Source organism: Diachasma alloeum, unplaced genomic scaffold (genome assembly GCF_001412515.2).
Source record: "Diachasma alloeum isolate Michigan unplaced genomic scaffold, Dall2.0 Dall_scaffold_00180, whole genome shotgun sequence".
Lineage (NCBI taxonomy): Eukaryota > Metazoa > Arthropoda > Insecta > Hymenoptera > Braconidae > Diachasma > Diachasma alloeum.
This window is the reverse complement of record NW_021680346.1, coordinates 601,644-628,737: the sequence shown is the minus strand read 5'-3', so window position 1 is coordinate 628,737 and position 27,094 is coordinate 601,644. Positions and strand designations below refer to the sequence as shown.

The following is a 27,094-nucleotide window of genomic DNA, read 5'->3' as shown; positions in this document are numbered from 1 at the left end:
CCGGAATTACGGAAAAGATACGTAAGTTTTATTGAATATTTCTCTCCGTGTATTCACGTCAAAAAAATTTCCCCTCTTCCATTTTGCCCGCCTGGTCCATTTAGCCCTAGCCCCCCTGGCTCACGCTTCCAGCGCGTACTATTCGTGTCTATTCCGACTTATGTGTGGATGCGAAATAGTGAGGCTGTGAAAAGGGAGATGACGAGGGGTGGGAAGCACTTGCGCGAACACTCCAGCACATTCTGTGACGTCATGGGGTCGAGCTGGAGAGTGGTGGAGGCGGGCGAAAAGCGCGTGGGCGACAGCAACTGAATGAATGGGGGAGGGGGGCTGACTGGAAAGGGTGGCTTACGTTTTCAGCGTGGGCGTTTAAACCAGACAACTTTTGCCAAGGGGCGATTGAAAATTTTTACACATCCAGAGCCGCCCTTCCTACATTTACTTATCACTCGAGAGTGCTGGCTACGTCATCTGTCTCCTCGGGGAGTTGAAACAACTGTGGGACGAAACAAGTTGCGAGGTGTATCGATCGGGCCACGGTGTCGCCAGTAAATCATGCGGAACTCGCGACTTCCGGGGGATTGGAGGCTTCGGAGTGATGTTGTAAGAGTTTAAGGGATATACCGAGACTACACAGAGAGAAATTTTTGGCAAAAATTATCGTGAAATCCAGGTAAAAATTAACCGGATGGAAGGGTAATTCTGTAGCAGTGTATTTTTGAAGCAACAAATATCCTTGGTGTGGATAAATTTTAATGAATATTCCCGGATAATATTTGTTCTTATTTGAGTAAAAATTGCCAGTACGCGCGGATAAAAATTATTACATATCTTGGTAGTTTTTACAAATATCTGGATAAAAATTACTATTCCAGAATAGTGAAAAATACCAACCTTACCTACAGATTTCTTCCACGCGGAGGTTAATTGGGGACGCTATAAATCGCTGCGATGTCAGATCCGATCAATTAGCCCCTCATGTATAGATATTCCAAATTTTTATTGTTTTCCTCATTGAAGTAGTTTTGAAGAAAATTGCGAGTTAATAAAAAACATTTGCTAGTTATTACTTTTTTTAAAATAAATTTTTGAAAAATCACCCCTGAAAAAAAAGGCGTTATCCCCCCTATTTCATTATTTCCAAAAAATTTTATCACCAATCGATAGCAAATTGTTTGAAGATTTTTGCGAGTTAAGGAAAAATCGTCAATGCACTCCTATTATTGTGTAAATTAACAATTCCAATTTCAACTGAAAACCAGAGTTGATGACCAGAGTTTGTAGCAGAGATGTCAGACAAGATATGAATGTTTTTTTTGGCTCAAATGAAAGAGCGGGTCGAGAAATGGCGTGCAGAAGTCTTTAAAGATGACAAATCTCTCTAAAGATGATGTCTGTTTTCAATTGAAAAGCGCAATTGTGACAACATTTTCCAGTGGGTTCTAGGAGTCTCCCCTGGTTCAACACCATCTTTAGAGGTCCTAGCACGCCATTTCTCGACCCGCTCTTTCGTTTGAGCTCAAAAAAACATTCATATCTTGTCTGATATCTTTGCTACAAACTCGGGTCTACAACTCGGGCCTTCAATTGAAGGCCCGAGTTGTAGGCCCGAGTTTGTAGCAGCGATGTCAGACAAGATATGAATGTTTTTTTGAGCTCAAATGAAAGAGCGGGTCGAGAAATGGCGTGCTAGGGCCTCTAAAGATGGTTTTGAACCAGGGGAGACTCCTAGACCCCACTGGACAATGTTGTCACAATTGCGCTTTTCAATTGAAAACAGACATCATCTTTAGAGACATTTGTCATCTTTAAAGACTTCTGCACGCCATTTTTCGAGCCGCTCTTTCATTTGAGCCAAAAAAAACATTCATAACTTGTCTGACATCTCTGTTACAAACTCTGGTCATCAACTCTGGTTTTCAGTTGAAATTGTTAATTTACACAATAACAGGATTGCATTGACGATTTTTTCTTAACTCGCAAAAATCTTCAAACAATTTGCTATCGATTGGTGATAAAATTTTTTGGAAATAATGAAATAGAGGGGATAACGCCTTTTTTTTCAGAGGTGATTTTCCAAAAATTTATTTTAAAAAAAGTACTAACTAGCCAATGTTTTTTATTAGCTCGCAATTTTCTTCAAAACTACTTCAATGAGGAAAAAAATAAAAATTTGGAATATCTATACATGAGGGGCTAATTGATCGGATCTGCCTGTTCGGTTAGAGGGTGAAGGTGTCGCTAGTCGACGGATCTCTCCTTCTTAGAGAGAGATCCGTTGACCCTCTCTCTCTAAAAAAGAGAGATCCGTTGACCAGGCGACACCTTCACCCTCTAACCGAACAAGCCCCTGGTGGGTATCGCCTGCACTAAGAAAAATGGCCGTCCGATGGTTTATCGTTGGTACTTCAATCAATTACTTTGCAAATCCTCAAGTTTTTCTAAAATATGAAACCATCGGAACTTCGAGTACAACAATAAAAAACAATACAGAAATGAATGAGTCGAAGAGGAACTACTACTGTCAGCTCCAATGTGAGGGTTTGAACAAGTTTGAACGGGTAAACCATCGGTCGTCCATGTTATGAGGGCGATCACCACGCCGCCATCGGTAAATAGCGGTCCGAATACTCCAAAAGACTCGAGTGTTATCGACAGAGCTCAGTCTTTTTACCACGAGACATTCTACTGGTAGAATTTATTGTTTGGAAGGGTAAAAAGAGTCGCGCGCATCTGGTTAATTTTTGATACGCACGATGGATATAATTTAATAGAATTGCGTGAATAAATATTATTCTATAAATTTTATAATAATTATCAGGATAACTATAATTTTTATCATTCACATAGATATTTTTTGTCTTTGTCTATATACATTTTGACAAATGCATAGACAATTTTTCGTTCCTTCGGCGAAAATTACCATACGGAAGGGTAAAATTTATTTTACATATGATAAATTTTATTATTTAACATCAATTTTTGTCGAACTTCCGGATATAAATCAGACGAAAAATTTCAATAATACACGTTTATCCTTCTGGAAGGGTAATTTTTACCACAAATTTTTCTCCCTGTAGCGGACCCAAAAGTTTCTACTTGTGGATTTCCAGAAAAATTCTAAATAACTTGACTCATTGCATTCTCACAAGTTATTGGGCTTTTCCATTCTCATGTGTTGTTGATGCAGACAACAATAACTGTATTAATCAAGTAATAAATTAAAACAATAACAACAATAACTGTACAAATCAAATAATATAATCAAATAATAAATTATTTGTTAATTAATTTTTTGAATCAATTTTTCTCTAAAAGATTCATTCTAATTTTGTCTTCAGATTTTTAAAAGAAGATTGAAATTCAGACCTGCAAAGTTTAAATCAGTAGCGAAGTGGTGAAGCGGTATAAGTCAATTTTGACTATTGACTAGTTTTCAATGAATATCTCGGAATCTAAGGGAGATAGCAAAAATTTTGTTGTATCCTTTTTTGTAGAGCCGATTGAGAGCTACAACACCTGTGATTATGAAAATTTCGATATCTCCCTTAGATTCGGAAATATTCCTCAAAAACTCCACTGTCGACTTAAACCGCTTTACCACTTCGCTACTGAAATAACAAAATCATTGTAGAATATCCGGAAAATTAGGGTCAAATGGGACTCAAGTGATGGCTCTAATATTCGACTACAAAAGTAGAAAAATCATTTCACTGGAAAAAAAATAGCCAAAGTACTTGGATATCTTCAAGGGCCACCCCAATATATATTTTTTCACTTAATTTTTGTTTACAACCCCGAGACGATACTTAGCATAAAACAACTCCATGATTATCCCCCCGTGATTTATTCTAGGTGAAATAAGTCAACTGGAAATAGGTGTCATCCCCTGGTAACGATAGAGAGGCGCCTGCACGACCGACATCTCACTGTTTCATCTTGGTTGCGTGCACCATCGCCATGCGAGACTGAACTCCAACTGGCAGTGGATTTATTGTTTGGTCGTGGCAAGTGTCTGCATACGAGATCCAACACTCTGGCTATTCTCATTTGTAATATTACGACATTACAAAAATAGAATATACTGGACGAATCATCACGCTATGCAGGCATAAATATTCATAATGCCGTGTCCGTCTATACTCGATGATTTTATTTTTCCGTCCTTTGTTATTGTTTCAGATTTGTTTTTATGGATACATTGTCATAACAATGCATTAGATGATTTAGCGTGACGGTGTTTTATAGGGATCGAGTCACAACAAAAAACAGATTAAAAACATTGTCAAGCGTCATCGGATTACTTGGAATACACGAACACTAGGATAATTGAGCTGATCGGTAAGAGGGCAATTAGTTCAGTCAATTTAGACTTTTACGGCGCAACGCGCATTTAGGATTGGGCTTTCTCCTGCGATAAAGTAGTTTCACAGATAAAAATTAATAATTGTAGGAAAAAACACAATTCTAAAAATTCAGCTGACGATCTGCGGCGATTGGCGATGGGAAAAACTTTAACAATTATTAGCATAAAAAATAGGAAGTGTGGGGCAGAGCTTTTTATTATTATTTTTTTTTTTCGTTTCGTCGAGTTAAAGTGAAACTGCCATTGTTTGAGGCGTTGAACGGTGGATTTTCAATTGTTTTTAATTACATAGCTATATTTACGAACATTTTTACGAATGCATGAGCTTTCATGAACAAATTCATTCACAATTATCTGAAATCACGGATATATGAGTAATTTCATTCCTTCATTTCTCTCCAGAACACTTGGACAATAATTACAATCATCGAGAATAGCCAAGTGATCTAGGTACATGGCGAGGAAAAGTTTTTTTCTCTCTCAATGAATTTTTCATCGGCAAAAGAATATAAGGAAAATCAATTGAGAGGCTCTTTTATCCGATTATCCAAGGTCAATTGTCTACCGCACACAAGGTCACATCGATTGTGAGTAATGTGATGTTTGCATGAATGTAAAAACAGGAAAAAAAATAAAGACAGAGTGGCGGAGAAAAAACTTAATAATGGTATTGGCCAGTGTGGCATGGATTTTCTTTCCCCCTTTCGATGTTATTCTTTTTCACTGACCTATTTTCGTTGGTTCAGATGCAAGATTGATTGCACAGTATGTCAGCTCATATTGCCGAGTTTATAGAGGTTATAAGCTGCCTTGTGGGCTATAGATCAGTGTAGTTAGTTGTCGCGCGGCGAAGGGGGGAATGAAGAGGATGCTTAAATAATTAATGGAGCATCGGCAGGTTGAATTATTTAGGGGGCATCCACTTGGGGGATTCCCGGTTATGCATACTCAGGTGGAAGACGATGGCCTGCAACCGGTGAGTTGATATATCCAGTGGGGCTTTAGCCCACATTTTCACCAGTCTAAAGTCTCGGTTGATGAATAGAGTTTCGCGAATGGTTTTCTTGGTTTATTCTGGGGTATTTGATGGTACACCGGGTGCTCGTTATGATGCTGGAGGCAAGAGGCATTCGTTTAGAAATGTTTTGAATGTTACACACGCTCGTCACGAACTGGTAGCGGTGCGTTCGCCTTCAGGAAGAGATGAGAATCGCGGTTCGATTTAATTATCGCTTACTGCGCGTCAGTTTCTGTTGATTTTTTATTGTTATTATTTTTCATTATTTTTGTTATTTATTTTTTATTATTTGTTTGACCCAGTGCAGCGTACGAAATTATTCGAAATTCTATGGAAAATATGGCAGTAATTCTCATAAATTCCACATTGAATACGATTTAATGAGAAAATCGTTATGAAATTTCAAGTTTTGGGTAGAATTCAAGGAAATTAACTGAATTTTCAGTGGAACGTAAACGTTTAGAAACAAAATGACATGAATTTCCGATTTTTCTCTGATTTTTCCGAATTTTCGACGGAAAATTGAACTGAAAAAACGAGTATTTTATTAATTTTCAGGTCATTCGAGCAAATAACTATACTATATGCAATACAAGAGCAATTTCCCAGAGATTTTCATAAATCTCAGACATTGTATTCGCGGAATTGGGAATTAATTCAAATTCCGTCACTTCAGGTTTATAATAACCTCAAACAATTCAAATTATTTATTTATAAACAACAAATGTTTAAAAAAACTAATAACTCTGTGCAGAATGTAATTTGAATAACTCTGAATATGCATGTTGTTTTCTTCAAATTTTTCTCACGCAATTGAAAATTGTTGAATCTATGCACTGATAGAATGATTCATTTATTCCAAACAAGATTCATTAACTAGTAACGAATGGTAGAGTTGAATATGACCAAATGAATATTCGTTGATAGTTAACGAATGGTTCACTTGAATGGCAAAAGTCAAGTCAAACAAGGCTCCTCAAATATACATTCGTTAACTATTAACGAATGAACATTTGGTGAGACCGAATAGACCCTAACCTCCAACCAAAATCCATTCGTTAACAATAACTAATCCGTTCTATCAGTGTAGTGTGGTCTTTACCAAATAGTAAACGATACTCGGATATCCTTAATGCATCAGGAAAAATTCTTTCCGCAAAATACTTCGAGCAATCCCTCCGAGTTTCTCACTGAGGAAGAAATTTCCGGAAGCTTCTTGGCATCGTTCTCGGCCCCACACCAAAGAGTGAAAACGTGATGCGGTTGCTGTCGTTTCGCGAACCGGAAAAACTGGGTTTCGTTGACTTGCACGTCCCAACTAACACAAGCAACAGCAAAAAGACGGCACACACATGTTTACCCAGGTCATTCACCGTTGTTTTTCATTTTCGGATTAAAAAATCTCTGGATGACTCTCCAAAGTGCTTCCCCCTCAGCTTTCCTTTTTATTTTCATTCGTCGCGAAGAAAAATGCAATTACGATGCATCACGCATTTACGTCGGTGAAGAATACAAGGAGAATATGAAGAGGGAAAAATTTGCACGTGGGATCAGAGTGAAAGGCGAAGGTAAATGAATGTGCGAAGTGAAACGTCAAGTTGGCCTGCGGTGAAAAGAAAGAGAATGAAATGAAAAATAAAAATGTATAATTTTAAATAAGGAAAGAATGAAAAAAACGAAAGTGCAATTGAGAGAGAGGAAATGGAACGGTCTTGTTGAACTCATCCAAGGTTCAATGCGCAATATGCATCTACGAGACTATTACCGACAGTAGGAGGGGTGCAATTATAAAGCCGAGAGACTTCACTTGTGTGCAACGATTAATGTTTCTCACTTGGTCGTGCTTTCGCTAGAACAAAACTGGGGGGGGGGGATCTCGTGGAGGGAACCAGAAACTTTACTCGGCGAATTATTCCTTGTATACGACATATTAACACATTTGTATGTACGTTCAGATGGGTTTAAACGTGATGTAAGAGTCGTGCAACAAGAGAAAGAGGAAAGAGGCTAGGCTCATCTGTGACACATAGGCGTAAAAAGCATGGCTAATGATGGCATCGCGACGGGGGAGAAACATCTGGGTCATATTTTGTAAGCGGAATCATATTTTTGCCTCTTTTTTTACGTTATGCGTGATGGTGACGTCAAAATTGAGTCATTTAAAACATTGGACGTCTTCTTCTCACTTTATTTCCGTTCTTTTTGGGCCTTTTCAAGGAGAATTTCAGGGAAAACTGTGGAACATTATGAAAATGAATAATTCGAGGAATCGTATGTCAAGGAATGTTAATTAAATTGCGCGAGAAAAAAAATTGAAAAAGAAAATTCATATTCACCAATAATTGAAATTGCTTAAACTTTCGAAAAACTTATTTCTTCGACATGAAATTGATTTCTGGTAAAATTCCGGATATGAATTAGATGTGAAAAATTGATTGTTTATAAATTATTGATAGAAAATGCTCGGAATTTTAAAAAATTACTATTTTAAAATGATTTTATCAATTTTCCTCAAAAAGTAAACTGTCTAATTTCATTTTTACATTTTAAAAATATTTTTTAACGGTTCAATATCGAGATTTAATTTCAGATCTTCAAAATTTAAATAATAATATCACTGTAAAATGTTCTGAGACTCAGGGTCAAATGGGGCTCAATTTTTGATCATTTTGGTTCCCAGTTTCCGCATTAACAAACAATTTTCAGTACCACAGAATGCAATTTATATATTGTACAAAAATTTAAGAGTTAATGACTGTAACGTGACATTGCAAATTACAACTGAATGGCGCGTCATCGCAGTCAGCTGTTGCGCCAGCACGTGGAAGCCGATAGCGATGAGGTGAAGAGAAAAAAAAAACTGTTGAAATGCATTGCCGTTAGAAATAAGAAATAAAGTCTAACCCAGAGACGGCAAAATGGATATCGTCATCTGACGTAGGATGCTAGACGTCAGGGAAAAGCGCCAGTTGCCAACTGCCGGCTACCGGCTTTACTCCCATTCGCGAAATACCCGGCGCCACAGCGTCCGCTTCATTAATGTAATTCGCATAATCTCCGCCCCGACGATGATGAAGCTGTAGCTCAACCCTGTATCTTAGTTCTGCATAAATATCTTTAGAGATGAAAATGGAATTTGCGTTACGATGAAATTTATCTCAATCCACGCATTCTGCCTTTTTTCAAATCGCGCGAAGAATTATTTTCAGAATTTTTTTTTTCGAAAGTAGAACATGAAAAAATTCCTTCATCCTTCCCGTAAAAAACGTAATAAATTTTGTTTAAAAGTGACGAAATTTTTACTATGAAAAAAACATTGAAAATGTTGAACATAAAATATTACGAATAAAAAGAACGCATTTAACGAATTTAACGGGGACGTTTTTTTCATAATAAAAAAATTCTTCTCGTCGTCAACTCCTATTTCACATTTGAATGAATTGAATCATCACATTATGGAAATAGGGGTGACATCCACGACAGCAGAGACATCTTACGAACGATCATTTGAAAACAAATCAGTAGCGAAGTAGTAAAAGGAGATGAGTCAATTTTGACTATTGACCTGTTTTCAATCAATATCTCGGAATCGAAGGGAGATAGGGAACTTTTTATTATAACCTTTTTTGTGGAGCCGATTAAGTGCTACAAGAAATGTAATAACAACAATTTCGCTATCTCCCTTAGATTCCGAGATATTGATTGAAAACTGGTCAATAGTCAAAATCGACTAAAAATCGTAAATACAGATTGAGACGAATTGACCAAATCCACTGCATTCTCAATGCCGCAATCATGCTAATCGACATTCACGTCACCGAGTCTTGTTTTATTTTTCGCTGGCAAGTTACTTCCGTCAGTTGTACATTCCGGGATGAGGTCAAAGCCATCGAATTGGAAAGGAGCAATGGGCGTAGACGGGCTCTCCAAGATAAGAGGGCAACGATGAGAGAAAAAAAATGAGAGGATGAATTCAGGGAAAATGAATAAAGGGAGATGGCTTGAATGCCGGGGACGTGGCCGTATAGGCGAGCGAGTTAATAAGAAGGGGGAAACCTCCAAAGGCGCTTGACGATGTACAGGAAATGTTCCGTTCGACCTTGAGAGAGGTGAACCCTTGTGGGCTTCACAACTACTCTCGTGCGAACGCAAATCAGTCACGACGCGCTTCCTTCTTCCCCCCCCGCCACGAGTAAATTGCTTCTTGAACAATTAACAATCTCTCAATAAATTCTGAATTCCAAGCGCGCAATGGAAAAAAATAATTGATCGACTCTCAATTATCACAAACACAAACTCGTCCTCAATTTGCGGAAGAAAGTCCAGAATAAATTACGACGCAATAATTCACCAGCGGATCATAAAAAAAAAAGTGAAAGGACGTGTATGATCCAAAAGGACTCGAGTGAATCTACTCGTTATGAAATACACCATTGGCGAAAAAAAAAAAAACACCCCAGGGGAGACTGTTATCCATGCGGACAAAAGTTTGATGTACGTTCGACTCTGACGTCACACAACGATCGGTCGTAAATAAGAATTCGGTCCACACGGGCTAGCGCGTGGGTGTACAGCAGCCGCACCGATCTCGTTAATCGTATTAGTCTCGCACGGTGGGATTTACACGTTCGTTTCATGCCTCCTCCTCACTTATTCATTCGTATTAACATTTATCGCCCCGAGTTGATGGCAGAGAGAAAATTGGAAAATTGATTTTTTACGTGATTGGAACCTGGAAAATGTAAACACTCCGATGTTATTAGTTCAATCAGCGGAGGAATGGCGTAATGACGAAGTCAGGGGGATGTTACACACGGTCTCACGTGCCCCGCCGCGATCCGCAGCACGGACCATACACGCTTTAATGACATTCTTCGGACTACGTGCACCGGCCCGAGTTTGCGATACGTGCGTCTCGTTTTAAACGCAGAGATGCCCAATTGGTCTAGTAGTTTTTTTTTCCTCCTCCATTCTTTTTAATGGGCAGTCTTCTTGTAAACACGAGATACGTGTACCTCCTAAGTGGGCCACACCAGTGAATCCAGAACAAATTCAGAGTTGAACAATTCCATAAATTCTAATCTCTCTGTATTATGAGAATCCAAATTGACTTGTGGTGATAAAAATTTGGTACTTGAAATTAAGACGACAAAATTGAGGGTCATGAGGGGCAGAATAAGGGTCATAAGGGTGACAAGGGTCAAAATAAGGGCCACGGGGGTCAAAATAAGGTTATGAGGGTGCGAATAAGGGTCGTAAGGGTCAGATTAAGGGTGACAAGGATCAAAATAAGGGTCACGGGAGTCAAAATATGGTTATGAGGGTGAGAGTAAAGGTCGTGAGGGTCAGATTAAAGGTCACAAGGATCGTGAGGGTTAGATTAAGGGGCATTTAGGTCAGATTAAGGATGACAAGGTTTAGATTAAGGATCCAAATAAGGCTAACAAGGGCCAGATTAAGGGCACAAATCAGGGTCATAAGGTTCAGAATCTAAGACTCACAAGGCTCAAAATACGGCTCTCCAAAATTAAGGGTCAAAATAAGGGCGACGAGGGGTAGAATAAGGTTACGAGGGTCAGATTAAAGGTCGCAAGGGTCAGAATAACGACCATGAGGGACATAGGGGTAGCTCCCTAGTTTTACCTAAAAATTGATCCATTTTTCGCTTTATTTCCCTCGTCTACATAAAAAAAAAATCAATTCTACTTATTTAAATTAGTGGAAGTATTGTCGTGCATGAAAATATGCTGGCCCCATTTTTTTTCTCCGTTGTAAAAGCCCCCCAGTTACAGGAATGTGAACTATGAAATGTTCAATTATCCAATTTGATTAGCACTCGGATAAAGGGGAAGTTGATGCACACCAGGCATTAGCTGCAATTATGCTAAAGAAATTAACAGTTGCGACACTTCATTCCTTAATGGTACTTTTTTTTCTGCATTTTATTTACTACTAGTGTCTCTCGCGCATAGGTAGGTACTCGTTCACGTGCACGATAACGACTTGGCGAAATGTCTTGTTTCATGGACATTAGCCCAGATCTCGTGACACGGTGAGAGTCAATGACGCGTCCGTGGCGCAATTAAAAGACGCGAGTATTTCAGAGATACGTGGATTTTCTTACAACGTTTTTGCTCCAATTATTTCCCTCTGTCTTGCATTTTTTTTCTCGTATTTTCTCATTATTTCCGTTGGGTGAAGAAATATATTGTGAAAAAAATGTAAATAAGAATCAATTAATTTCGTTTCAAAATTGAATCAACTGCTCTTGTTATTCATTACATGCGATTTAGATTAATGAGACAATATGCCAACCCCAGAATTTTGTAAGATCACAAGAACACAAAAAAATGAATGGGCATTTTTACAATTGAAATTAATTCAATAAATTAAACGTGATTAATTAGAATGAAAAACAGAAAAATAATCGAGGTAATTTTGAAATTTCCCCACTGAAAGGACTTTCCATCGTTGAACAAATCGTTTCCATCGTTGGAAGGAAGAAGTAATAGGATGAGCGCAATTGCACGTCGACCTCAAGCATAAATTTGTAAATAACAAAAGTCAATATTTTAGAATAACATTCATTGGACAAAAACTTAAAATATTCAAACTTCCCCGGTGGCTTCACTGTGTACACACACAGATTGTAAATAGAATGCAGCGTGAGCCTGACCGATCCCAACGAATACCTTTACATAAAATTTAGATGTAATAAGACAATATGTCAATCACAGTATTTTATAGGATTACAAAAACGTATGGTATTGATGACACTAATGCACGACAGAACTCATTGCAACTCCTATTAATCACAAGTCTGAGTTGCTCGACAGCCCATAGTGCTGATAAATACGTTGAAAATAATCATTTTCAAACAAAAAAATGGTTCCAAAAAAGAAGCCAAGAACAAGAAATGGTTTTTGTGGTTCTTTGTTCCATTAACCACAAAAATTTTGTGGTTAATGGAACAAAGAATAAAATCGAGACATTTTTATTACGCGGAAAACCCAGTGAAAAATACGTATTGTATTAACCACTGGAATCCATGCGCGGAAGCCATTCGCGCTGTTCGTATGATTTTGTTGAGCAACACGTGACGAAGGGAAATGCGAATGCAAATGAATTGAAGAAAAAATGAATGAATTTCAGTTTTGCAATGGAAATTAATTCAATAAATTAAACCTGATTAATTTCTCAGCAATTAGAATGAGAAACAAAAAAATAAACGAGTGAATTTAAAAATTTCACCGCTGAAAGGACTTTCCATCGTTAAAAAACGTTAATTAGAAGTGCAATTACACGCCGACTTCATCGAACATAATTTTTTAAATAACAAGAGTCAATATTTTCGAATAACATTCACTAGACGAAAACTCCAAACACTGAGACATGATCCGTTTTATAAAACTTCAAACATTTAAACTTCCCCGGTGGCTTCACTGTGTACACGCTGAGATTGTCAACAGAATGCAGCGAACGAAGATTGCAGCGCGAGCCTAACCTATCCTAACGGGGGATACCTTTGCTCACACTGGGTTACCCACCAGGCACGTAATCCAATGGACTTCGTCTTGTAAACAACACCAGACCGCACGAGCCGACTGAAACAACTATCGTCCATTGTGTTAACGGTTTGCACACGATTTCCCACTAAGTTCAGGTATCAAGAGGAGTCCTCCAACAAAATATTCAATTCTAGTGAAAAATTAGTCACTGGGGTAAAACCAAAGGGCCAAAAATATTTCTGATGGTTTTTTAATAGTAGAAAAAAATCCTGGTGAGAATAAATCAGTAGCGAAGTGGTCAAACGGTTTAAGTCGATTTTGGCTGTGGGACAGTTTTCAGTGAAAATCTCGAAATCTCGACAATCTAAGGGAGATAGCAAAATCTTTCTCATGACCTTTTTTGTAGAGCGAATTAAGTGCTACTAAAAAGGTTATTATGAAAATTTCGCTATCTCCCTTAAATTCGGAAATATTTCAGGAAAACTCAACTAAAGACTAAATTGACTTAAACTGTTTGACCACTTCGCTACTGAAATCATTTTTTGACTTTTTTGAGGCCACAAGTCTTAGGGTGTAATTAAACTCCTTAAATTTGCAATAACATGTATTGTTTAAGACACTCACTTATTTCATTTTGTTTTATACAGTAATTTATTAGTCGAATTTGATAATGTGCTGCAGAATAAAATGTAGAGTTTAAAATGCTTATCAATAATGAGATAAATTCATTGAAGAACTTATTTATTTATTTGAATATGAGAAAATAAATTGGCAAAATCTATGAAAGTATGATACAATGTAAAATTAAATTGAATTATTTATTAGAGAAAAGTCTTTTTCAAATTATTCTCAGGCAATTCGATCGACAAATGTGATGATTGAAAGAAGTTTTCTATTGTTAAGGGTAAACTAGTGCACGTGCACTCTTGCTCTGGGGCATTTCACAGTGACGAATGCATTTCTAGGGGTTTCTCCGGTTGACGATAACTAGAGGGGATTTAAAAAATCGAGTGAAACGTCAATGGCATTATCAATGAAGGAATTTCGATGTAGCATACGTCGAAATACCGAATGAAGATAATAAAAAGTGTGCAATGAAATTGAGAAAATAATTTTTCAACATTACTAGAACAATATTCCAGTATTCCTTCCTCCAACAATTGACAAAAAAAAAGAAGAATGCCCATTCAACTCCATTTTACACAATGAATGCTGAATATTACATCCATCGTACAATAGTGAAATGGTATTCATTGGCTTCTCGGTACTCGGTGCCCTATACACCGCCGTAGTTCCCCCCATTGTCGCAAATCAATGACTCCGTCTTTAACCGCCCCCATTTCACATATTTACCGCTCATGGAAACCGTTCCGTAAACACTGGTGCTTTTAATCGAGAAAGTACTGAAGTCAATTATCAACTCGAAAATAACCATCTATGGAAGTCAAATTGAAAATTCTATATCTGGAGAATTGGTTCGAAATTATTTGTAATTGGGGTGTAATGTAGGGCATGAGTTGCAAGGGATAAGCGAAGGGGTTTCATGGTGAGATCAATATTGACTGTTCCCGGTCTAAACTAGTTTCACATTCAGATTATTCAAGGGAAATGGGAGGATAATTCAGCATTATGACTTATTGCGTGAGAAAAATTGGAAAAAATCATTAATATTCAGCGTCACTCAAATTAGAAATTTTTGCACAGAATTTTTTTTTTTTATGAATAAATTTGTTTATGAATAAATTATTGAAATTGTTTAAACTATGGGAAACCTTATTAATTTTTCGAGTGGACATTCAATAGTTTATAAATAATTTATAGAAAAAATTAATTATGAATAACATTATACATAATTTATTTACTATAAATTATAATTCATAAATATCGTTATAAATAATTTATGTCATTATAAATAATTTATTTATAATTTATTTATAATTATTTATAGAGAATTTACAGAAAATGCTCGCAATGTTAAAAAATTGCAATTCTAAAATTATTTCATCAATCTTCCTCCAAAAGTAAATTTTCCATTTTTTCTTCAGATTAAAAAAAATTTTAAATCATTTTTAAATGTTCGGGAACTAAGGGTCAAATGGGGCTCAAATGAAAGCTCTGACTACAAAACTAAAAAAGGATTTCACAGCAGAAAAAAAGCCAAAGTACTTGGATATCTCTAAAGAAAAATCCAATTTTCCTCATGAGAAATCCTCAGCTGATGGCGAATTCCCTGTAATCAGCGGCAGTTTGCATGATCACAAGTGGAAGTATAGGTTCCACTTGGGCAAAAGATCGATTGGTTCAGCGAGTGTGAAAAAATAAATTCCCCCCGCCGAATGATTAAACCCGTTGATTTGTTGCCGTCCACCAGATCACACGCGGGGGAAAGTCGTTTTAGAACGAGTTATAATGTATTTCTGCGTTATCTATGAATAATATATTGCTGGTTATTGCACAAGTCCACCGAGACACTCGGGATTAGAAATTATCTGAGGTCGTGCGCCGTTGTTTGACAAAGTTGAGATAATTGTCACGAGAGATATGTGAGATTTTTTCATTATGAACTTTAATGGAGTCTGACCATCGTGAGATACTACTACTGGAGACCTTCAGTGATGCTGATGTAATTCACGGAGGGGAGACAACAGATGTTTTGGGAGAATTTAATCCAAAGTTTGGGACAAACAAGTGTCTATTGTGTTTCTTGTGTTATTTTTTTGCTGATGTATAGAACTTTTATTTTTAAGACAATAAGACTTCAACGTTTGGATTTTTCTTAAAAATTTGTCAATTCATTATCAAATTTGTCAACTAAATTGCGTGAGAAAAATATGAGAAAAACACGCGAATATTCAGCGTCATTCAAATTACATTTTGCCCAGAAGTATCATTTTTTAAAACATTCGTTGTTTATAAATAAATAAATAGATGAATTTGTTTAATCTTTCGGCGATTGTTAAAAACTTATTTATAGAAAATGCACTTTTTGAATTATTTAGTCAATCTTCCTCCAAAATTAAACTTTTTTCAGATTAAAAAAATTTTTTCCAACGGTTTATCAATACCAAATTTCAGATTCAAGCCTGCAGAGTTTAAATAATATAAAATAATTGTAAAATGTCCGGCAACTTGAGGTCAAATGGGGCAAAAATAGAAAAATCGTTCCACTATTGAAAAAAATAGTCAACAAGGAAATCCTCAACAAAAAAATAATCTCATTCCTTTCCCCCTTTCCCTGTCCATCGATTCCCGCAAACTGTTGAACTGAAAAACAAGTGAGCCAAATGAGCCCACGCGAAATACAAACGATTGAAACTCATAGCCTTTGTAACGATCCCCTTTCATGTGTCGGCACACTGCGTCATCGTATTTATGAAACCCATTTCAGTTGAGAACATGAATGAAAACGGTACGGACACGCACATAGGGGTCTGTCCCGATGCACACCCGTATAATGCTCTTATATCTCTGTTGTGCAGCATTAACATGTCACTGAATTCACAGAAACATCCTTTGTCTTTGCATATTCAGCTATTTTCAGGGGAGCAAATTATTTCCGGATTTTTATAATTCCATTCCTCTGTCTTTTCCACCTTTGTTCAACCCTTTTGTCTCGTATTTTAGGAACATTTTATAATTTCAATTGTTTGCACACAACTGTGGAACAAGCACGCGTCCGAGAGAGGGGGATACCCAACGGACCGAGAAACATACTCGCGTGCTCGATTGTGCGTGCAGAATAATCCCCCCCCCCCGCGCGCTCATCGTTGCGCAATTTACACGGGAAAAAGTTGGATTAGAATTGCGTTTGTATTTTGTTGATAAACACCAACTTTTGCGTCGTTGCAATGTTTTAATTCAACAACGCTACTGAGAAAAAATTTGATAAACCATCATTATCTGATTTCATTACCATTTTATATTTTTAAAATAACAATCTACCGCGTAATCTTCACAAGGAAAAGGAATAATCGAAATGAATATTCAGAAAATGGGAATTATTCAGGAGATAGAACCACTCGCTTCCCGCATTCATTAACCCAACAATGTCCTCATTATCCTAATAATTGTTTTCATATTCTTTTTTCACATAAGAAACGTCAATAATTATTGAATTAGGAATTAGCGATCGGTGTTTGTCGATTAATCGAAAACATGGATGTTTTTGAAGAAGGTAAGAAATTTTCAATTTTTTTCATTGAATAATGATGTTGATTGATTGAGAATAAAAAAAAATTATTCAGTGTATTTTATACTCAATTGGGGGATGGGTATTTCATTACGGAATGCTTCGATAAAATTCCGTGACAGTTCAATAAAACCCACATTAAAAAATAGTTAAAAAAATTTTTTTTTGTGTAATAAGAAAAAACAAAACGATTTTTTTTTAAATGGCCCATCCGTACGCCGAGCCGTTGGAAGAGAGCACGCGCAGCCCTAAAATATTATTCCTACATTCTCGCCGCGCGATAAGAAAATATCCAGTGACCTTGACAGAGCCAACTCCCACGTTTCCCCTTTGTTTCCTCTCCGGCGGTTGCAAAATTCCCCAGCGTTTGATGTGACAATGCCTCAACGGTTTGACGATTCTCCCAAGACGTTTATTCGGACACGATATGAGGTATTTATGGTACAATAAGAATAACCACTCGGTGTATTCACGAAGCACGAGTCATCCTGGACAAATTCATGCGCCACTAAAAAGCCACATTATATCGAATCTCACTGTCGGATCATCTTTACATTATTTTTTTCTTCTCCTTCAACTCCATTCATGTTTTCCCGGTTTCTACCCGAGAATATGGCCGATAAAACCGGCGGCATTGTTTCGCATCGTTCCAGGGTACTCACTGGACAATAAAAAAAATCATAATAACAGTAAATAACAGGAAAACAGACGACGCCTTTCAATTTTCCAGTGATTTCTCAGAGGATATACTCGCGCCTAGAGGAAAAAAAACTGGGAAAAACCATTTGACGAACAAAAAACCGAGAAATAATTGAGTGCTTCAATTTGGAGCAGATGTAGGTCGAGCCAACTTCGTTGTACACTCTATTCCCCGGAGATGTTGCGACATACTTCGAATCACAAAAAGGACATTTTTGAGGAACGCAACTTCACGCGGGACTGACGATTGTAAATATGAAGTTTCGAGGGAGAAAAGAAAAAAAAACAAGGGCAAAGAGAAAGATAATGAAAAGTTCTTGGATGCTGAGTATCACTCTGTGAGAATGATAACGCCGAGATTTTAAATGGTATAGAGACATTTGAGATGAAGGCAGAGTGAAAAAAAGAATGAATAAAAAATAAAACGTCGAGGAAAAAAGGCCAACTGCAGTGGCTCGCGCAATTATTTCACCAGTACTCTCACGGTTTCGCTCTCTCTCTCTCTCTAGTAGCCTTTTTTACTATCGTGACACGACAGCGTGGCGTCTAATTGGCCACAAGAAACACCGAGAGATGTACATTTTATAATTCAGCCTCTGTTTTTCCCAGGGCAAAGCCACCAACGCCCCGTATTTGGGTGCTTTAGCCCATTAATTATGCGCCGCTTCCATAGACGGTCACCCGAGGCCCCGACAGTCACACACGGTCAGCTGACTCCAATCACCAGTGAAAATGCTTGGAATCGGTGAAATTAATGTCAGTGTACGTCCAACCTTTACTGATCTCGATGATCAGTTCTTCGTATGAAATTCCATAATTAATTGGGAAAAAATAACGTCAAGGTGAACTTCCTGGCGCGTTGGCTTACGAAATTGAGACCTTCGAGAATGAAAAAAATATAGTGATAGTGGTCTGACCGTACGATACCCTGAATAGAGACAGGATGTGTTCGAAATATCTGAGAGAGTTGATAAAACTATCTGGAGACATCCGGCTGGATTTGACAAATATTTTTCACATTTCTCGGGTGTTTTTGCATTCTTCGGGTCGTGTCTGTTATTGCTTGCATTACAAATTCGGCCTAATTATTTGTGGTTTACGAATGGATAATGTCGGATAAAAACAAAGCTGTGGCCGCGGTATTTCTCCATTTAGGAAAGAATTCAGTAGCGAAGTGGTAAAACAGTACAACTCGATTTTGACTATTGACCAGTTTTCAATGAATATTTCAGAATCTAAGGGAGACAGCCAATTTTTCGTAATAACCTTTTTTCTAGAGCCGATTGAGAGCTACAACAAATATAATTACGAAAAATTCGCTATCTCCCTCAGATTCGGAAATATTCCTCAAAAACTCAACTGGGAGATAAGTCGACTTGAACCGTTTTATCACTTCGCTACTGAATTGCTTGCTATTTTTTTTATATTGATCGGAATAATATAAATTATAAAGAAAGGATTGTTATTGATGACTGTCGCATCACCTACTTTCACAGTTTATTCTCCAATAACGCATTATCACTTGATGAAGAGTACTTGATAAACAGGAAGTGGTTGGGAACCGCTGGCAGCGGAGAGATATATCTGCGCTAGAATGTTGCTCCTTTCATCGTCAACAAGCAACTTCCTCCAACTTCAATCCAATGCCCATTAATCATGGATCAAACTCAATCAACTGGACATGACGTTGTGAAGTGAAAAAAAAACAAGTGGATAATTGCATTTTTTTTTATAAATGAGGATAGTTATTGTCGCTAATGAATTAGCCATTTGTTTCCGGAGGGATTTTCTTTTTTTAATTCGTATTTCAATATTTTTTTATATTTTTTCATGCCATCGAAATATTGCGAATTATTGCGTTCTGTTATTCGTTCATTAATTCCATTCTGATGACAATTTTTTGAGTAGTCGTTGAAAAATCGATTTTTGAAAAAATATATCAATTCAAAAATTGAATTTTAATTGGTGTCAATGAATAGAATTTTTCAAAGTCTATATTCACGAAAAAAAATCATGAAACTCGATTGATCCTTTATAAGAAAACTTTGAAAAAAAGCAGAACAAGTTGACAATTGCATTTTTTGAATAAATCAGTACAGTTATTACGACTAATAAATTTGCAATTTGCTATCAATTGTTATCAATTTTTTGAGTCGCGATTAATTCCATTTTGATGACAAATTTTTGAGCGATCGTTGAAACATCGATTTTTGAAAAAATATCAATTCAAAAATTGAATTTTAATTGGTGTCAATGAATTAACAACTTATTGAAATCAATATTCAGGAAAAAAATCGGAAGCAAAAACCCATGCACTAACGACTCCCGACCGAATCCCAAACAAATATACTTTTCCATCTACAAAACCACGGAATTCACCTCAATTAAATGAAGGTCATTGTTTCCCATCGCCCGGAATAATGAATCATTTATCTGGGTCATGAATATGAGATGATAAACATAATTGAATAATTTGACGTATTTTCCAGTGGTGCAAACAAACGATTAGAGCTCAACGTTCGAATAAACGAAGGACCCATGTGTACGACGAGGTCGACTTTCCCCCAAGAATAAACAGTACGTTTATAAACTCAGAGGACATTGATTTTGCAATGAAAATTACGCTAATGCATGTTTAGGTGTTTTTTTCTTTTCAGGCATTCAATGTTTTATTGCAATTCTGGGGGATTCATCGCGTCCCCGAATACGTTAACTTGGTCACACGTACGAAGGTAATGCCGTTTTGATTTCTAAAACCTCGATCAATACATCCCGATTTTGACGCGTAATGAGGTCAATACCTTGGCTCGTTAATGCAGCGACGTCGATTACGATGAAAGTTCAATTGACGGCTAAATCATTCTTGAATAATAATTCAACGCGATTGAATTTGAAATTTTCAGGGAGAAATTGCATAATAATGTTTTACCATAACGACTATTTCAGGGCGACAGCTGACACTGGGCCTCTCAAAATGCCCAATTAACACTCGAGTCTTTGTTTACCTTTGCGATAGCAAATGTCAACAACAATTGCGATGTGAACGGCGCCTGAATCCCCAAAATGCCTCGGAATTAAATCAGACTCGGTAGATAACCAGAGGTGATACAATCGGGGAAAGGGGACGAATGAGGAAAATTGACACACGGATTTAATAACAATGTCTCCGTGTCAACACCAACAAAATAAGTAGGAAATTACGATTCTTGTACACCGAGAAAAAATAATTTCTAATATCTGAAACATATTTTCTTGAGAGAAGTAAATTATTTTCAATGGCTCAAATCTCAGAATGTGTGCACTTCACGGAACTCCAATAAATTTTCATTCATCACTATAGTTCCGCGTTACGTCATGAATATTTTACATATTGCAATATTGGAAGTGCATAACGGAAAAATCATGAAAACTATAAATACTAGAAGATTGACGATACTTCTTCGGGATTTAAGTAAGTTCATTTGCGACAAAATCATACTTGAGTACGAGAATATTTTAAAGCATGAGCAATTGAAGAAAATGTACTTGTCTCAAGAAAATACGTTTCAGATATTAGAAAATTTTGTTTTCACTGTATTCGCCAACAGCTGCTGGATATTTTCCTCCTCGAAGGCGCGAGTTTCGTGCTGAATATGAATATCCATTTCACACAAAAACTTATTTTTATCGAACAGCGAACGTGAATGGATTATCGCGTGCAACTATAATGAGAGTTGCATTGTCATTTTTTTCCTCACACACACACACGTGATGATATTGCATTGTAATAAACGTGTACTTGACATGTAATGGCTCATGTTATTGATGACTTCCAAACAATTCAGTAGTGAAGCGGTAAACCGAGTTAAGTCGATTTTGACTTTTGATCAGTTTTTGATGAATATCTCAGAACCTAAGAGAGATAGCAAAATTTTTCTCATGACCTTTTTTGTAGAACCAATTAAGGGCTATAAAAAGGTCATAACAAAATTTTTTTTATCTCTTTTAGATTCCGAGACATTCGTAAAAAACTGGCCAATAGTCAAAATCGACTTAACCCGGTTTACCGCTTCGCTATTGAATTGCTCGAGAGCTTTTTGATTTTACTCACCTGTGATAAATAAATTTTTGCATTCATGAGTTGTTAAAATCGTAGGGTTTTGAGAAATTATTGGTTTTAATCAAATTTGTTGTTCATCTCCATGTTCATAAATTTTCAGTTGTGAGTTTGATAGACAAGTGTTTTTCATTTGGTTTGTAATTTCTTTCCAGAGCCTGAAGAAGCTAAAATATTTAGCGAAACGTCGCATCTGTGACAAATTAACGAACACTGTTATATTATTTCTCCAAATTTTTCCTTGATCCCTAATATTCGTTATAATTTTTTTTGAATTTTACATTATTGAAAGCTCTTCGTGGAGAATTCCTAGTCCGAGCAGACAAGGGTTAATGTCCTTTGGCAAAGCCTAGTTTGCTCAGTGAGACGCGCAAGCGTCGATCGATAAATTCACGGTATCCTATCCCGCATTTCACGTCTTGCCCTCTCCCAACTCGTGTGTCCCTCCCCCGCACTGTCCACCTGTTCAGCCCCAGCAGCCATACACCACTACGATTCAATTGTACTTCTATATCGCTGTGCATGGCCGATTGTGGACGTGCCAGTGCAACTTGCCGGCGTTTCTTGAACGTTCCATTTCTACCTTCGCAAGCGTTCTCGATTGTTCTAGCGATCTCTCTCCATTCTTAGAAAAAAATTTTACTAGACGCGGAGGAATTAATGAGTCTGGGCTCTTTCACACGTTCGGTCTCGAAGTTTAACGCAATTACTATCGCTGTTGATGTTGCGGGGAGTTTAGTTGAAGTGTCTGGAAACTTTTATGTTTATTACATTAGTGAGGGCTATAAGACCTGCGCATTTTCTTCGGGAGTTTTGCACGGTTGAGAGACTTTTTGATTAAAAAGCCGAGTTAGATTGAAAGAATACCTGTGTGGAACTTTAGTTCAGCTAATATCTCGGGAACTTTATTCTCCGATAATAGAAACAAATTGTTTTTAAGGCTATTGAAGTAGTTCGGATAATTTTTTAGTTAAATACTTTTTTTTAGTGAAGAATCCCCATTTGACTCTGTTTCCAGGCATTTTATTATGATTTTATTATTCAAACTTTGCAGGTGATTTTGAATCTCGATCAGACATCGGTATAATCATAAATTATAATAAAGTTAACTGTTGAATAAGTTAATTGACAATTCCATATCATCAATTATTTAATTAATAGTTAATTGAGAATTTTAATTAACAATTTTTTTAGAAGTTTCAAATTCTAACGAAAATATTACTGAAACTAATGACTGACGCCGATCCATGATCTTGACATTGAACCGTTAAAAAACATTTGAAAAATTTGAGAAAAAAATTAGAAAGTTTACTTTTGGAGGGCGATTGATGAAACAATTTAAAAATTGCAATTTTTTAAAACTACGAGTGTTTACAATAAATAATTTATAAAGACGCAATTTTCCAGCTTAAAAATGATTTTGCTAAAAATCGATTTTTTGCCTAAAAAATCAGGTTTTTGAAAGTGTAAAGAATTTCAATTATTTATTCATAAACAACAAATGTTAAAAACAATAATAATCCCATGCAAAACGTAATTTCAATTTTTCTCATGCAATTTATTTGACAAATAGGGGAGGGTGGGGCAAAACGGCCCCCCTTCAATTGTCAATAACTTGTGAATGACATTGTGAAAATTCCCAGTTTCAACTTCATTTTGAAGATAATTTTTCATTCTTCAAAACGAGCTCTAACTCATCCCAATCGGATTATTGAATCGGAAAATATTGACGATTGAAGGGGGACCGTTTTGCCCCATCCTCCCCTATGTTGATTGAAAATTATTGAATCTACAGTATGGTCTGTACCAAATTGTAAAAAATATTTGTAAATCCTGAAATAACGAATCGTCCATTTATTTCCATTTCATTACCACCCCCAACTGATATTCCGGAGATATTCCACATGCTTGCTCCACCAATTTAGATTTACTGTTGGCAGTACGTGTGAGGGTCGTGTGAAACCAGTGGATTACATTTTATCACAAAAACGGAAGTAATTTTATCTGACCCCTAGGTTGAAAAACACTCTAGTGATAAAACAACACGTTCGACTGGCCTGCTCATAATTATTTTTTTCTCTCCCTCCCGCTCGCGTGGATAGAGGCGATTGCTTCGTCATTATGAAGGTTGTGGAACAGATAATAAAGGACAATGACCAGTATCGCGTAACCAATTATCAATCAACGCAATAGTCTATTTAATGTTGAGGTAATTTTTTGTCTCGCTGCGGGCGATCCATCAGATGTTTCAGACCGTCACATGTAGACATTAGGTCAGCCATCGCAAGGTCATTGATCGTCATTGTTGTACCCCAACTTTGTGACTCTTGGCGTTATTACTGAACGCATTACGTAACTGTTCAAGTTTTTTACTCGGCGGATTTTAAATGAAAATGCTTGCTATTGACCCCGCAGGTTTAAAATAAATCCCGGGGCTATTTTTGGAAGCGGGAGAATTCGAGGTTCGGAGGAGTGAACTGAGTGCTTACGTGAGAGAAAAACGAACAAGTTCTCAAACAAGTTTTGTCTAAAATAAAAAAATTATTTGATTTGAATTTGAAAGTCTCAAATATTCACACAAGGTGCCTTTTCAGGATAAAAATCTTTTGTACAGGGAAGTCGGTGATTAGTCGGCTATTTAATAATGCCTACCGATTATACATATCGTTTTTGATCATTAGGTATTTATTTATTTATTAAAAAGAGGTTAATTCCCGGTCTTACTGCGATTCGTTTGAGAAAAAAATTGAAAATTGATCTTTAAAAATTTGCACCATGAAAAATTCACGTTGTAAGGTTTCGTCGAGTGATTAACTTAACGTAAACCATTAAGAATTACTCAACTTAATCAAATGAAATTTTCTCCTTCAGCTAAAAATATTTTCTCAGCTCGTTCCCATCAAGTTCTTGTCGAAATAATCATTGCGATATGCTCGGAGCATGGAAAAAGGCAATCGACCTTGGAAATTCAAGTGGAATAATTGACGAAATTCTCCTTCGAGGTACCGGAAGTGCCTCTTTGACGTGCATGTACGATAATGATCGGGAGCACGATCAACAAGTAGCGATCCTTTCACTTTCGCGTGTGATAAATAATTTTTCTTGCACAAATTATTTCTCCCCCGTCTCTCGCCGGCAACGGTATCAGGCCCGAGGATTGGAAAAAAACATAGGGGAGAATTTTTTAATTAAGTAAGACAGATTAATTCACGGAATTATCAGTGTCAAAATTCAAATTAATGTTGCATTCCCGTCTCACTGAGACTGATACTATATTTTTCTCGGTAAAAAATGTGAAGAATGGGTTATTAAGCTATAGCCGAACGGAATGAGAATAAAAGTCACACAAAGAGACCTCAGTTCCTCCTGATCCTGAGAAATGGCAAGAGTAAAAGTACACACTTTCCTACTTCCCCTTACGTGTCGTTTTTTATTATCTCCTCCCGAGAATTCGCAATTGGCGTCGAGTGAATCCAGTAAAAAAGAAAATCAACAAAAATGTTTGCGTGCAAAATATTTCCAACGAAAAAATGAAAATATTCTCCGACTTTATGATACAACACAACTAGAAATAGCTGATTGCTTATGATGTTTTGCTCCACCGAGAAATCCAACGCAATTACGCATCGCGTGTCCATTTTACCCCGAGTTATGATCCCTGAAGACTTTAGAGAGAGCTCACCAGTTGAGAATTCCCACTGATCCCTCATGTAGAGCCACTATAATTTTCCCGAAGGGTAAATGTAAAACAAAAATAAAAATGGAAAAAATTTCCCCCGACATTTTCAAATAATTTCCATGCTTCTCTCTTAAGAATGAATATCTTGAGAGAGCCTTCAAGCCAAAGTGGTAATAATCGAAAATCATTGAGGAATACAAAATTACAATAACCTGAACGAAATTAGAATTGAGTGAAAAAAAACATACAAGGCCACTATTTACCGTGTGAAATACACCGCCTTTTATTAGCGCATAAAATTGAATGCATTGAATGACACATCGCAGCATATGGCCGCTTGGTCCATAGAACGCGCAATCGCTCAGCTACTGACATAATAATACTCACATCTCGCTCTAGCCTCCCGGATGTTTTCAACCTATCGTCCACCACGTTTTTCCCAGTTTTTACCCACTGATTATCGCTTCCACTTGATGTGCCTCCACTCTCCGATGTTAAAAAAAACCCCCTTCTGCCCCAGCAAGTTCTTTCTCCTCCTTGTGTTTTAGTTTTATTTTTACTCAATTACACAATCCTCGGCTCTATGTACTTCCACCGGGTTTGTTCTTATATCTTGAATACTGAAGAATCGTAAATAATTTTTCAACACGTCTAGACGACAATTCCCACCGCTAATTCAAAGATTATTCAAATCAACAAGTCTCTCCTCAGCTCCAAAATAAAAGAAAAAAAAAGAACAAAAAAAACTATAAAAGAGTGAGAAAAATACTCAAAAATCACTTGATATTGACTTTCGGATTTTTCAATAGTCACTCGACGTGTCGTAAATCCGCTCCACCCAAAATCACTGTTGAATAAATACAAATAGAATATTCCCCTCGGCGGAGAGTTCCAGAAAATTCTAGCAATTGTTATCCCAGTTAATCCAGCAACTATTCAATTTAAATCACGGTATCAATGCTCAGGCAATTCACCTCCTCAACTCCCCCGTTCTTCATCGAATAAAAACGCTCCAAATGTACTTCGTAACGATTTTAAAAAAAAATTATAACAAATTTTGTATTTTCAAATCTGGTTTCACTTCAGAACGGCGCGACAAGTCGCCGCGACGAACCAACTGACACTGACAAGAGATCTGGCGCGGCTGCGCGATCCACACACAAGCACCGGTCACAATTTACCCCACTACCCACTCACCATTGCCTATACAACGCTCACAAGAGCTTCGTAATGTCGTCGTCTCCACTGACCGTCTATCCCCCACTGTTGCCATACTAATCCGTGAATTACAAGTGCCCTCTCCGTCCCCCTCGCCGTCGCCCTCGGCAAGTAGAGAAACACTGACACTAACACAGTCTCAACACATCCCCAACACAGTCCCACATGCGTCCCCGACCCACCGACTTCAATACACTCCGATGTAGAAGGGAACAGCGAACAAGTCTGTCCCACTCTTTGCCATGAAATTTTCTCTCTTTCATTCTCTCTTTTATTCTCCTTTTTTCCAATATCTATTGCTTTTCCCTTGCCTGACCCCCC

At 37.1% G+C, this 27,094-nt stretch overlaps 1 protein-coding gene across 2 annotated transcripts in view; it reads right to left on the bottom strand.

The window, feature by feature from the left end:
• The window catches only part of LOC107044994 (terminal nucleotidyltransferase 5C), an 88,331-nt gene that overhangs the window by 6,298 nt on the left and 54,939 nt on the right, over positions 1-27,094 (bottom strand). The window contains exon 1 of one of the 2 annotated variants that reach the window (XM_015267095.1): positions 25,943-26,110. The exons of the other annotated variant lie outside the window; for it this stretch is intronic. The gene's annotated coding sequence lies outside the window, so the exon portion shown is untranslated. Of the gene's footprint in view, positions 1-25,942; positions 26,111-27,094 lie in introns of those variants that run through there. 2 annotated transcript variants of the gene reach the window in all.